We start from the raw sequence: 13,237 nt of genomic DNA on the forward strand, positions 1-13,237 counted from the left end.
TATTTGGTGGCACACATGGGCGCGAACCACCATTTGGTGGCTCGCATAGGCATGAACCAACATTTGGTGGATCGCATAGTTTTGAGCCGAAAATGCGTTTTCGACGGGTTTTCCCAGGATTTGATCATTTCAGAGCCTCCCAACTGCTTTGATACTATCCCTGAACGTGGTTAAACGGTTGTTAACTATGAATAATGGTAAATCATCAGTTCTTATCCGAAAATACTACAACTGAAGCCTATAAATACAAGCCTAGGGCTTTCATTTGTAGGGATCTAAAATCAGAGGGCGAAGTGCTGTCAAATTGAAGAGTGACGTACGAATTTCAAAGGAGGGCTAGCAAATCATGGTGAAATTCAGCATAAAGAGGAAGTTATTAAAAGGATATGAGGCCCGTTCCCCTTTTCTTCGGATCAAACTTGGTTTTGATCTCGAGAAGAGTCGTAATCTCACTTAGTCAAGATTATCACTTCTGTGATTGTTTCCTTTGTGAAGCAAGAACATTAATTAACTTTTCTGCTAACCAGATCTGATTTGTGACGGTCCACGGACTAACGCATCCCCGGCATAGGTAAAGATCTCATACAAGCAGTGGGTGATAAACGTCCTCCACGTGTGTTTGAAAAGAGTTATATTTTTTTTGTTTTATTTGTGTAAGTGAGAAGTCTTATAAAAAGACTTTTTGTTTTATTTTCATTGTAATGAGAGATCGTATAAAAGGATACACTCTCTTGAATCTATAATTGATAAACAATTGTAGTAGATTCAGCCATGAATAAACCAACTTTCGACGCAAACAGTGCTGACATCAAATCGAGGTGATGAACGACGAGCCATGTCATCAAATATGCATATGGGAGCTCGACCTTGACGGAAGGGATCTCGGTCGATGGCTTGGACCCATTTGTGTGAAACCATAAACCAAGTATCTAAGCCCGCAGTGAATATCGGCAACCATCGTTAGAAGTAAGGAGAGGTCCTTCTTGTAAGCTAGCTAGATGGTCGGGAAGAGAACTTCTATTTGTAAAGCATCAGAAAACTAATAAGGGACGATGCACTTCTTCAACCCAATGGCAAGATATCCCACCAGAAGAGTCATGGGCCGAATCTATTTTTGCACATGCCACAAGAATATACGGAACTTGGTCCCCCTTGGAAACTGACCCTCAATAGCAGAAGTAGTAAATGATTGAGCACCTGTCTTCTCAATCAGGTCGTTGATCTCTGAGGGAGTCAGATGGGCTAACTCACAAACCGCCACATCGGAATTACTCTCCTGATGCTTAAACAAATAATCAGTGAATTGTTTCAGGTTTATCTGTGTTTTCTTCTTCATCATGGGGTTTATCCTGACTAGAGCTATCTGATAGTGACACGTAAGATCCCAAAACGTGTTGTACATATCAGAGGAAGCTTTCTTTAACTATCTCAACTACCAGTTAGAAGGAAAATACTCCTGATATGGATAATCACCCATCGGAAGTCTAGAAACCTTCTGCATCTCATGAAGAGCTAACCCTAACTCTCTATTACGGGTCAAGAAAATGCTGGTATCCATATTATAAAGCTCCAACAACGCTAAGAAGTGTTATTTGCTGATCGACAATCAGTACATAGTGGCCCGTATCGATGTGTATAATCCGCTGTGCTTCAGCTCATTACCCTAGTGCCCAAGAACATATCTCATCATACGAGTCCACCACTTCTTTGCTAGAGAGTGAACCCAATCATAGCACCTATATTCCTTCATAGGGTGTATCCTACCAAGTCTAGCAAGCCGATTCCTCACTGTATTAGCAGCTATCGACAGTTCGTCCGGTAGTGCTGTATCAAGTCCTAAGATTCATGGTCGAAGTCCACGATTGTAATTATATCCATCAGAACCTAGGGTCTTCTGCTAGGTAATGAATCCACAATGGACTCACTCATGATCATTCGTGAGATTCCAAGACATCTCCCGCTTCACAGCTTGCGTCTCTAAGCGTGCAAATGAGTACTGCCGAGGAATAGAAGGAATATATAGTGAACTCCCATCATCGTCGTTCAGCCAATGCTCATCTTTGAAGGTCAGCATATCTGGATCTTCCACATGATCACTGAATAAATAATCCGCCTTCTTCAAAGCCTAAGTAGAATTAGGATCTTCAGTAAGTGGGGCATCGGTATTTAACTGTCGTAGTGTATGACGGTCGCCATCTCATATTAGCTGATGAATCTCTTTGGGCCCATCCAGATTAAACTAAGGAGTAGCGGTGACAAGTAATGTGTCAACAGTAGTAGTGAAGGTTTCTCGGCTACCACCACTCAATGCGTAAGGCGGGAATACACCCGGGGGAAAGTCAATTAAAATGAATAACATGCACTTAGAAAAAATTTCAATGAGTGGAACTCATCTCATGAATCTGCGAGATAGAGTAACTGCATTATAAATTGGCAAGACGATTTCAACTATTTTATGTTTTCGGTGAAAGTCGGTGTTTTCATTGCTTTTGAATCTGTTACAACTTTAAACGTTACAACAAGAATGCAATCAAAACAAAGATTACAACTTTATCGAAAATAAACACGAGATCCCGTTTTGGTGCGGTCTCGCTTGCGTGGGTCTTTGGCCTGTGACGGGGATGTTGATATCCGTGGACCACCGGGGCAATCAGATCCGGTCCGGATAAATCGGACAGAGTTTCGTCGATCCGCGTGAGATCTAGAAACTTCTAATCCAGAAATATCGGACAGAACTTCGTCGATCCGCGTGAGATCTAGAAGTTCTAAGCGTATACCTCGGCTAAAGCGAGGTAATAGCTCTTCTTAGTATTAACGCTAAAGGCTAATACTAAGGAAGGATGAGAACGGGTGATGAAGGCTGATTTAGACCTCTCCTCCTCGGTTGAAGTGCTCGATCAGTGTTTGCTGCAGCAGGGCTTCGCCGAGGCTCTCCAAAAATCCAGATCCTTCCAAATGAGGTAAGGGGGTCCTATTTATAGGAAAACAAGAGGGGGGGCGTCCGCACAGATCTAGGACACCCCAGGGGTGTCCGCACAGATCTGGGACACCCTTGGGGTGTCTCCAAAAATCCGAGACACCCCTAGGGTGTCTCGGAATTTCCGAGACACCCTTGGGGTGTCTCGGAAATTCCGAGACACCCCTGGGGTGTCTCGGAATTTCTGAGACACCCCTGGGGGTGTTTCGGAACTCCGAGACTCCGTAGGTGTATTTTGATCGTTTTCCCCGTAGATTCTTCGTACGAACTCGGATTTGAGTGATTCCGGGTGTGTTGGATGCGTGACGAAGAGTTCGATCCGCTCTGGTGGTTGGATTATCTGTAGAGTGGTCGAGGCACGAAGGGCGTTGTCCTTTTTACGAACACCGTCGGGTTCCCGATTGGTCCGGGTCTTCGTTGTTTCGAAATCCTATCCGCTCACGTGGCTCGTCGATTCGCTTCAATCGTTCATCAACGTCGATTAGGCTCATGTGGGTCGGATGGTGATGTTCATTGTCGCTCGTTAACACTGAACCGTTTGTGGAGACTTATAGGCAATTTTCGATGCCTACAGATACCCCCTCCAAAGTGTTCCGGACTCGTTTCTTTTATAGAAGAGGCTGGAATACTTTGGATGTGATTGGTCCAGCCTTTAGTCGGCATAAGGACCTGTGGTTAGCTTCAACTCTTGGCTCCTTCGATTTTCGATCTATTCGATGCTTTGACGAATAGCCGAGGTTCTTCCGGCGCTGCATTTATCGTCTGGCCGTCGTTGGAGTCTCGAGCTTGAGTTTGGCTCGTGTCACTAAGTTGACTTTGAACTACCTCCGCCACATTATGCTGGCTTAGGGTTTTGGATTACCGTGTGTTGACTTTTTGTCGCAACGCGTTGACCGACGTTGACCTAGGGTTGTGCGTTGACTGGCATTGATCCTTAGGGTTTTGAATCGTCAAACGTTGACTTTCGTCGCAACGCGTTGACTGGCGTTGACCTAAGGTTACGCGTTGACCGGCGTGGACCTTTAGGGTTTTGAATCGTCAAACGTTGACTTTTGTCGCAACGCGTTGACTGTCGTTGACCTAGGGTGACGCGTTGACCGGCGTTGGCCCTTAGGGTTTTGATTCGTCAAACGTTGATTGGTGTGGATTTTCATCCTCGAACGTTGACTTTTGGCGCAACCCGTTGACTGGGGTTGACCTAGGGTTACGCGTTGACCGGCGTTGACTCTAGGGTTTTGGATCGTCATACGTTGACTTTTGTCGCAACGCGTTGACTGGCATTGACCTAGGGTGACGCGTTGACCGGCGTTGGCCCTTAGGGTTTTGATTCGTCAAACGTTGATTGGTGTGGATTTTCATCCTCGAACGTTGACTTTTGGCGCAACCCGTTGACTGGGGTTGACCTAGGGTTACGCGTTGACCGGCGTTGACTCTAGGGTTTTGATTCGTCAAACGTTGATTGGTGTGGATTTTCATCCTCGAACGTTGACTTTTGGCGCAACCCGTTGACTGGGGTTGACCTAGGGTTACGCGTTGACCGGCGTTGACTCTAGGGTTTTGATTCGTCAATGGTTGACTTTTGGAGTTCATCAATATTCAACCATTGGCGAAGAATCAGAGTGTTTTGGGGTTCAGAAAACAATTTAGGGGGTCCAAAGAAGGTTCGGGGGGTCGAAACAGATTCAAGATGCCCCGGGGGTGTCCCGACAAAACCGGGACACCCTGGGGTGTCTCGGCTTTGCCGAGACACCCTTGGGGTGTCTCGGTTTTGCCGAGACACCCCATGGGGGTGTCTTGGTTCGTGTGGTCCCCCCCCCTTTCTTTTCTTTGTTTGGCCTTTTCCTCTTTTGCTCATGGTCCCCCCTTCCTTTAATTCAAATTTCAAAGGAGAGAACTTCCCCCTCTTTGGCTCCAAAACCGAACTCCTCCCCCCCTGTGCATTCTTCTTCCCCAAGCTTCTTTCCTCCATTGATTTGTTCTCAAGGATCCATCAATCCTTCAAGAGGGGCTAGGATTTTGGGTGTCTTATTTGCAAATTCGGCCAAACACTTGCTCCTCCAAGTAGGGTTCCCTCCTTCATCTTCAAGCTTAAAGAAAACTCTTTTGATTTGGTAAGCTCTTCTTTACAATCCTCTTATTTTCTTGTAAAGATTGCATCTTTATTCTTGTAGTAGGTAAGGGATTGTGTATGCACCCTATTTTGGGGGGTTTTGTGCAAAAGAGGCAAGGTGGCCGAAATCTTGGAGGGTTCATTTGCAAAGTTACACTATGGCCGAAATCTTTTGAGGGGCTTTTATGCAAAATTGCATTATGGCCGAAATTTTTTGAGGGGCTTTTATGCAAAATTGCATTATGGCCAAAATCTTTTGAGGGGCTTTTATGCAAAATTGGACTGAAATTAGGTCTTGGATTGTATGTCCACTTGGTTGAAAATTTGGTGGGTGCTTTAGGCAAGAGGACCAAAAGTTGTTAGAGGGGTTTATTTGCAAAATTGGTTAAATTCTACAAAAGGGCTCATTTGTAAAATTAACCAACCTTGTGGGGGTACCGGGGGTGCTATATGATCAGATATGATGACCATGACCCAACCCGGGCGTGTCCTTGACCTGAATTTTGGCCTTGAACACGGAGGGTATTTTGGGTATTTCACCAAAATTCACCGTAAAAGATGACAATCATCGTGCACGAAATTTGTAGGTTTAATTAGACTTCAATTATGAAATCCTATTTGTGTATAGGATTTTAATTAAAGTTCTTAATTTCCCTTTTAAATTTCGTATATTCATGTTTTAGATTTTTTTTTGCATCCCTGATTGACCTCTTTGCGGGTCATGAAGGAAGAACCGATACCTCTCTCGCGGAGGGTAAGGTTTCAGACTTGTTTTGCTTAGCCAATTCAAGTCTTCGGATATATTGGGGCGATTTTGTGTTGTCCTACACCTTATAGGTCGGTGTACGTTACCACGTTATTCACGTGATGACGCATGCCGTCCTTCTGGTGTAGGTCACTCAAAATCGTCTCTCCAATTATTCCGTGGATGAGTCTATCATTCTTCTTACGAGATGGATTTTCTGATTCCGCCCTTGTGCTTTATTGCAGTGGAATTTCCCGCGGGTAGCCTTCCTCCTCACGCCAACACCGGCTGTAGTCGGGAGGGTTTCTCTTCAGCTTCCCTTAGGCAGGCTGTTAGCCCACTTCCTCGGTTCGATGGGGATCGTCCAAATGATTCTTGCCGTTCGATACAGGAAGGAGGGCGCCATTGTTTGCGCCAGCTTATCACAGATGCCTCCTTCACCCCGGATTCTACTTCCACTCAGGTTCTAAAGAAGCCGAGTTTTCTATTTGGAGATCATGTCAAGGATCCTGCTACGCTGACTCTCTGCGAGGAACATTGGCTAACTCTTGACGGGGGAGCTTGTTTGTACATCCCTTCGATTCCACGCCACTATTCTTTCAGTCACTTGAAGGGGCAAGCCGTGGACAGACGGATGTCTTGGCATCTTACTGAAGATGCTGATCGGGTTCAGTGCGGATATGCTACTAACCATAAGACTCCTGGCTCTGAGGGGTATCATGACGTGCGTGGTTTACGACCCGGGATCATGGGTCTTGATACTGCACCCCCAGGCGAGGTGTCAGCTGCTGCTCCGACTGTGAGCAACCGTCTGGCTCTTCTTGGGAGACAGTTACCCCCATCGGAGTACAGATGTTATGGCTGGGCTTCCTCCCTAGCCAAAGGGTGGTGGGCGCGCATGACTGGTTTCGTCTTGGCGCGCTGGGAGAAGGATCTGAAGAGCAGTGGGTTGTATGCACCCATACGAGCTACTATGTACGGAATCCCAGTCAGATGTCGCCATTTCTTGGCTTTGTTGGAGACTTATATGCCCGATAGCAACACCTTCCTGACCAGCGGTGGTGAGCTAGGGTTGGCCTTGCACGAGATGCATTATGTTTCGGGTCTTCCGATGGGGGACTGTCCGTATCAGGAGTACTTCCCTACGAACCAGCAGCTGGAGTGTATGAAGAAAGATACTCCGGACATGTATGACACACTCTGGGATCTTACTTGCCACTACTACACTTCCTTGATCCAAACTTCTCCCCAAGCGAGAAGGAAGAGGCAGGTCAGCTTGAAGCAGTTTGCCAGCTACTTGTTTCAGAACTTGGAGGGTGATTCTAGTGCGCCCATTCATGAATTAGACGTGATGACTCCTTCGGCCGTTAATGAGTTGTTGGAAAAGGCTGAGGTTCGTTCCTACACTATCGGCAGTGCTGAGGGGGCTTTTCCCGCGGGGACAAAGTTTCGCTCTTTTCTCCGCCGCGCACAGAGGTCTATAGGGTCCCGGGCGCTATTAGCAGGCTACCTTGCCCTTTGGTTGAAGAAGTGTGTCGTCCCGCACCAACCTTCTGACGCTCTACCCATCGAGGTGCTCTTCCCTGCAGTTCAGCTGGCTTATGGGAGAGAGCTTTCCCTGCTCCCAGCAATGGTTGCTAGTATCCATTGCGGGCTCAGGGGTCTGGTTAGCAGTTTTACACATATGGGTTCTGAACCATCAGCTGAGCTGGTTTGCCCAAAGGTTGAGCTCCCTTACGCATATTTGATGGCGTGGCTCGTTCTTCACCGTCCCGACTTGATGTCGGCCCCCAGCGTTGTTGACATCCCTGTCCCCTTCATGCAATTGTTGGAGCAGAGCAGATGGTTTGGGAGCAAATTTAGTGATGTTCAGCGAGAGCTCCGGGTCCGCAAGAGTTGGGAGTTCTTTAAGTGTTTCCCTCACTTTTCAGGTCGCTATGGCGACGTGCTGGTTGATGAGGAGAAACCTAGAAGTGACCGGACCGTTCTTGACGCTGGTTGCTTCCGGTGGTTAGTGAACATCCGTGTAGGCTATCTCGTCCTTCGGGTGAAGAACCAGTGCCACATAGAGCCTTATCTCCCTTGCCGCTTTGCTCGACAATTCGGCTATGACCAACTGTATGTCGGGAATCCGAGCCGCAGCCTGCGGGTTGAGGGAGGATTGATTGATGGCGTTCGAGCGTGGCTATGGACGATGGTGGGCTGTACTGGAGCCCGTTTTGCTCTTCCTTCGTACCGGCGTAAGCCATTGATCACTTTCCTCAGCTGCAAGTGGTTCCTTTCTGCATATGAGTCCATCAGCGTGAGGAGCCTCTCAGAGTTGCAGTCCGAGTACGCGGTCCGGGCTGCTATGATGGCTGGTCGCAGAGCTGAGCTTGCTCAGAAGCGGAGAAAAGGGCATGCCAAATCTCTTGTCTCAGACGAAGAAGAACTTCTCCCTACGGGTGATGATGACGAGACCTCCGAGGACGAGTATGCGGACGCAGATACCGGCAGAGGGGATCTCGATACTGGTTTGTCCTATCTCTTTTAATTTTCATTTTCCATAAATGACAGCTCTTTTTCATTGAAATGGCTATTGTCACTTTAGGTAGGGCAGTCAATGATCATGAGCCACCAGCTCCTACACACGTTGAAACGTGTGATAGGCCTGCGCATGTTCGACCCTTTGGTCCTCGGAGGGTTGGTGCCCCGAAGAGGAAGAAGACCGCCCATAAGCCCCATGACGATCAGCGTCCCTGTGGAGTGGACTTAGGGAGCACTGCCGATGGAGGGGGAGGTAACATTCAATTGCTCTTGCTTCAAGGTTGTTTACCTTTTGGGGATTTGTGACCATGTTTTGTGCTTCAGGTTTCTTCGAGGAGGGCGAACTCCCACCGGGTTCGGCGTCCCCTGGCGTTGACAACATGGATTGCTTTGTGCAACAAATGTGCGACGCTTTTCACGATGGGTCTTTGGGCATCGACCTTAACATCGATCTTGAGCAGATAAATAATGTTGAGCCCACAATCCCTTATTCAGGTATATCCGCATCCAATGTCATTTTCCTTATGTAAGGTGAAGGAAGATTTCTCGTTTGAGCTTTCCTCATCCTTCAACATTTGGGTTACCCTGCAGATGTTGCGATGGAGGGGCCAAGCTTCTCGAAGCCGGATGCCGGCTTATTAGCTGACATGCTGGCTGAGCAGACTTCCAGAGGGACCGAGAGACCATTCTTCGGGAACGATTCATCTACCGGTATATATCTGATTTTCTCCCTCTTGCCCGATATTTCATATGACTAATGAATGATTGATTATCGCAGCGTCTACCATTGGAGTTAGCCCGGTATCTATCCCTGGCATATCCAGTTTGCCTCAGAGCGACGGGCTTGCAGGTATGTATACGATTCAGGGATATTGTACTTTCCTATGTTTATCTGTCTTTTGACTAATGAGTGCAATCATAGGACCAGCCGCTAGGACTGATTCTCATATGACTCCTGACATCCCTCAAATGCCCGCGGATAATGGATCTACAGGTATGCAGATCCCAATTCTTCTTATTCGTCTAAATTTTCATTTTGACTAATAAGAGAGTGTCATCATAGGACCAGCAGCTTGGGCCGATACTCTTATGACTCTTGGCATTCCGGCTGCATCTGAGGACATGGGGATTGCAGGTATGTATACGACCTCCTTATCCCGATTCTCCTTACTTGTCCAAATTTCCATTTGGTTAACATAGGAATGTCACTGTAGGACCAGGCGTTCAGCCTGATACTGCTACAGTCCCCGGGGTTGAAAGTCCTCATAGCAGTGGTGCCTCCCCGTCTCTGCCGAGTGGTGCGAGCAATCTGTCTGCAGGGGCTGACGTACCCTCTTCTGCTGCTGTCCCGGAGCCTGTCGGCTCTCAACCCGATGGGACATCCGTTGGCGTCGGTATGTTCGGAACCTGCCTTTTGACTTTCCTTTCCATATTCGATAGTTCACTGAGCTTCCAAGTTGTTGCTTGTAGGATCTCGATCTTCTTTGCACGAGCGTGTCCGTAGCCTTTTGGCCGATACTGATCCTGACGGAGAGGCTTTCCGTACGGACCTCAGCTTCTTCACCGCCTGGTATAATGGCTTGATCGAGAAGCTTCTCCACCGAGGAGGCGGCTTCGATCAGTTCCGGCGTTCCTTCTCTCGCCACATGACGATGATGAGGGAAGAAGGATACCCGGAACTGGCTGATTCCTTCACTGCTGATTTCGCTGCCCTGGAGTCAGAGATACGAGAGTTGAAGGAACTGGAGGTTACCGGGGCTTCTTCTTTCGTATCCTCTGAGTTAGAGCATAGGATGGAGCAGTGGCGTGAACTGAGATCTTCCGTCGGGCGTGAGCTTCAGTCACGCGAGAGCTCCCTTGCGCATCTAATGGCTAACATGGCGAGGATGGATAGGGAGAAAGCTGAGTTACTCCGTTCCTTGGACTCGAATCGCGAGGAAGCGACTAGGTTGAAGGAGGCCTTGAAGCGTGCCGAGGAATCCGCCGTTCTTATCGCAGATGACTTGATCGGACTAGAGCGTTCCCGTGACCAGGTACTCGAGGAGTTCGGATCCACTCAGGAGGGATTGATGAAGTTGAAGAGTGAAGCTGCGGAGATCTTGAGCTGTTCTGAGGAATCTGCCCGAGCAGATCTGCAGGCGGGACTTGAGCAGAGTTATGCAGATAGACTTTTTAGCTTAAAGTCTCATATTCTTAGCCGTCAGTTGCCTTCGGGCTAATGAGCTCTTTGTTGTATGCTTTTGACTTGACCTATTAATAGAAACTCCACATTTGCTTCTTTCTTGTGATTTGTCTGCATTTCTTCTGAATGACAGATTTTATGGGATTTTTGGCAAACCCCCAGCCATCAACGGGTTTGATATGCCTTTACCGATCACCGTTTGAATCGGGCTAGCATGTGGATTGTCTAGATCCGTCCCACATGTAACGTTGTGCTAAGAAAATTGCTTTTCTTAGATTTGATGCTATGACTTTGAATACATAGACTTCGTCTTTCTTACGGGAATAGACTACCCGGCAACGCGTGTTAGGCATTGACTTTGGGGTTTTTGGCAAACCCCCAGCCTTCAACGGGTTTGATATGCCTTTACCGATTACCGTTTGAATCGGGCTAGCATGCGGATTGTCGAAATCCGTTCCGCATGTAACGTTGTGCTAAAGGAATGAACTCCCTTAGACTTAATGCTACGACTTTGAATACGTAGACTTTGCCCTTGTTACGGGAATAGGCTACCCGGCAACACGTGTTAGGTGTTGACTTATCCCTACTTAGGATTCGGGATAAAATTCCCCATGCACCAAGTGCGCGGATTGGAAGTTGAAAGTTGTGTCAAAATAGGAGAGGAAGAATTTTATATTCTATCTCCCGATGCTGAAGAGGAAGAATTTTATATTCTATCTACAGCTGGAAAGGAAACTCGAGGTGGGATATCCACCCCCAGAATCCGGAAGGATGAACTGGGAGCGGGATCTCCACTCCGAGCATCCGGAATGATGAACTGGGAGTGGGATCTCCACTCCGAGCATCGGAAAGGTCCGAGGAGAGGAAGAATTTTATATTCTATCTCCCGGTGCTAAAGAGGAAGAATTTTATATTCTATCTTCAGCTGGAAAAGAAACTCGAGGTGGGATTCTCCACCCCCAGTATCTGGAAGGATGAACTGGGAATGGGATCTCCACTCCGAGCACCCGGAATGATGAACTGGGAGTGGGGTCGCCACTCCGAGCATCGGAAAGGTCCGAGGAGAGGAAGAATTTTATATTCTATCTCCCGGTGCTAAAGAGGAAGAATTTTATATTCTATCTTCAGCTGGAAAAGAAACTCGAGGTGGGATTCTCCACCCCCAGTATCTGGAAGGATGAACTGGGAGTGGGATCTCCACTCCGAGCATCGGAAAGGTCCGAGGAGAGGAAGAATTTTATATTCTATCTCCCGGTGCTAAAGAGGAAGAATTTTATATTCTATCTTCAGCTGGAAAAGAAACTCGAGGTGGGATTCTCCACCCCCAGTATCTGGAAGGATGAACTGGGAATGGGATCTCCACTCCGAGCACCCGGAATGATGAACTGGGAGTGGGGTCGCCACTCCGAGCATCGGAAAGGTCCGAGGAGAGGAAGAATTTTATATTCTATCTCCCGGTGCTAAAGAGGAAGAATTTTATATTCTATCTTCAGCTGGAAAAGAAACTCGAGGTGGGATTCTCCACCCCCAGTATCTGGAAGGATGAACTGGGAATGGGATCTCCACTCCGAGCACCCGGAATGATGAACTGGGAGTGGGGTCGCCACTCCGAGCATCGGAAAGGTCCGAGGAGAGGAAGAATTTTATATTCTATCTCCCGGTGCTAAAGAGGAAGAATTTTATATTCTATCTTCAGCTGGAAAAGAAACTCGAGGTGGGATTCTCCACCCCCAGTATCTGGAAGGATGAACTGGGAATGGGATCTCCACTCCGAGCACCCGGAATGATGAACTGGGAGTGGGGTCGCCACTCCGAGCATCGGAAAGGTCCGAGGAGAGGAAGAATTTTATATTCTATCTCCCGGTGCTAAAGAGGAAGAATTTTATATTCTATCTTCAGCTGGAAAAGAAACTCGAGGTGGGATTCTCCACCCCCAGTATCTGGAAGGATGAACTGGGAATGGGATCTCCACTCCGAGCACCCGGAATGATGAACTGGGAGTGGGGTCGCCACTCCGAGCATCGGAAAGGTCCGAGGAGAGGAAGAATTTTATATTCTATCTCCCGGTGCTAAAGAGGAAGAATTTTATATTCTATCTTCAGCTGGAAAAGAAACTCGAGGTGGGATTCTCCACCCCCAGTATCTGGAAGGATGAACTGGGAATGGGATCTCCACTCCGAGCACCCGGAATGATGAACTGGGAGTGGGGTCGCCACTCCGAGCATCGGAAAGGTCCGAGGAGAGGAAGAATTTTATATTCTATCTCCCGGTGCTAAAGAGGAAGAATTTTATATTCTATCTTCAGCTGGAAAAGAAACTCGAGGTGGGATTCTCCACCCCCAGTATCTGGAAGGATGAACTGGGAATGGGATCTCCACTCCGAGCACCCGGAATGATGAACTGGGAGTGGGGTCGCCACTCCGAGCATCGGAAAGGTCCGAGGAGAGGAAGAATTTTATATTCTATCTCCCGGTGCTAAAGAGGAAGAATTTTATATTCTATCTTCAGCTGGAAAAGAAACTCGAGGTGGGATTCTCCACCCCCAGTATCTGGAAGGATGAACTGGGAATGGGATCTCCACTCCGAGCACCCGGAATGATGAACTGGGAGTGGGGTCGCCACTCCGAGCATCGGAAAGGTCCGAGGAGAGGAAGAATTTTATATTCTATCTCCCGGTGCTAAAGAGGAAGAATTTTA

The 13,237-nt window shown here is 47.7% G+C and overlaps 1 long non-coding RNA gene across 1 annotated transcript; it reads left to right on the top strand.

The window, feature by feature from the left end:
- LOC109850083 lies at positions 9,031-9,458 on the top strand. Its single transcript, XR_002249329.1, has 4 exons — positions 9,031-9,069; positions 9,137-9,208; positions 9,281-9,352; positions 9,422-9,458. It is a non-coding gene; the product is annotated as an uncharacterized LOC109850083 (long non-coding RNA).

This window comes from Asparagus officinalis, chromosome 7 (assembly GCF_001876935.1).
Source record: "Asparagus officinalis chromosome 7, Aspof.V1, whole genome shotgun sequence".
NCBI classification, from domain to species: Eukaryota; Viridiplantae; Streptophyta; class Magnoliopsida; order Asparagales; family Asparagaceae; genus Asparagus; species Asparagus officinalis.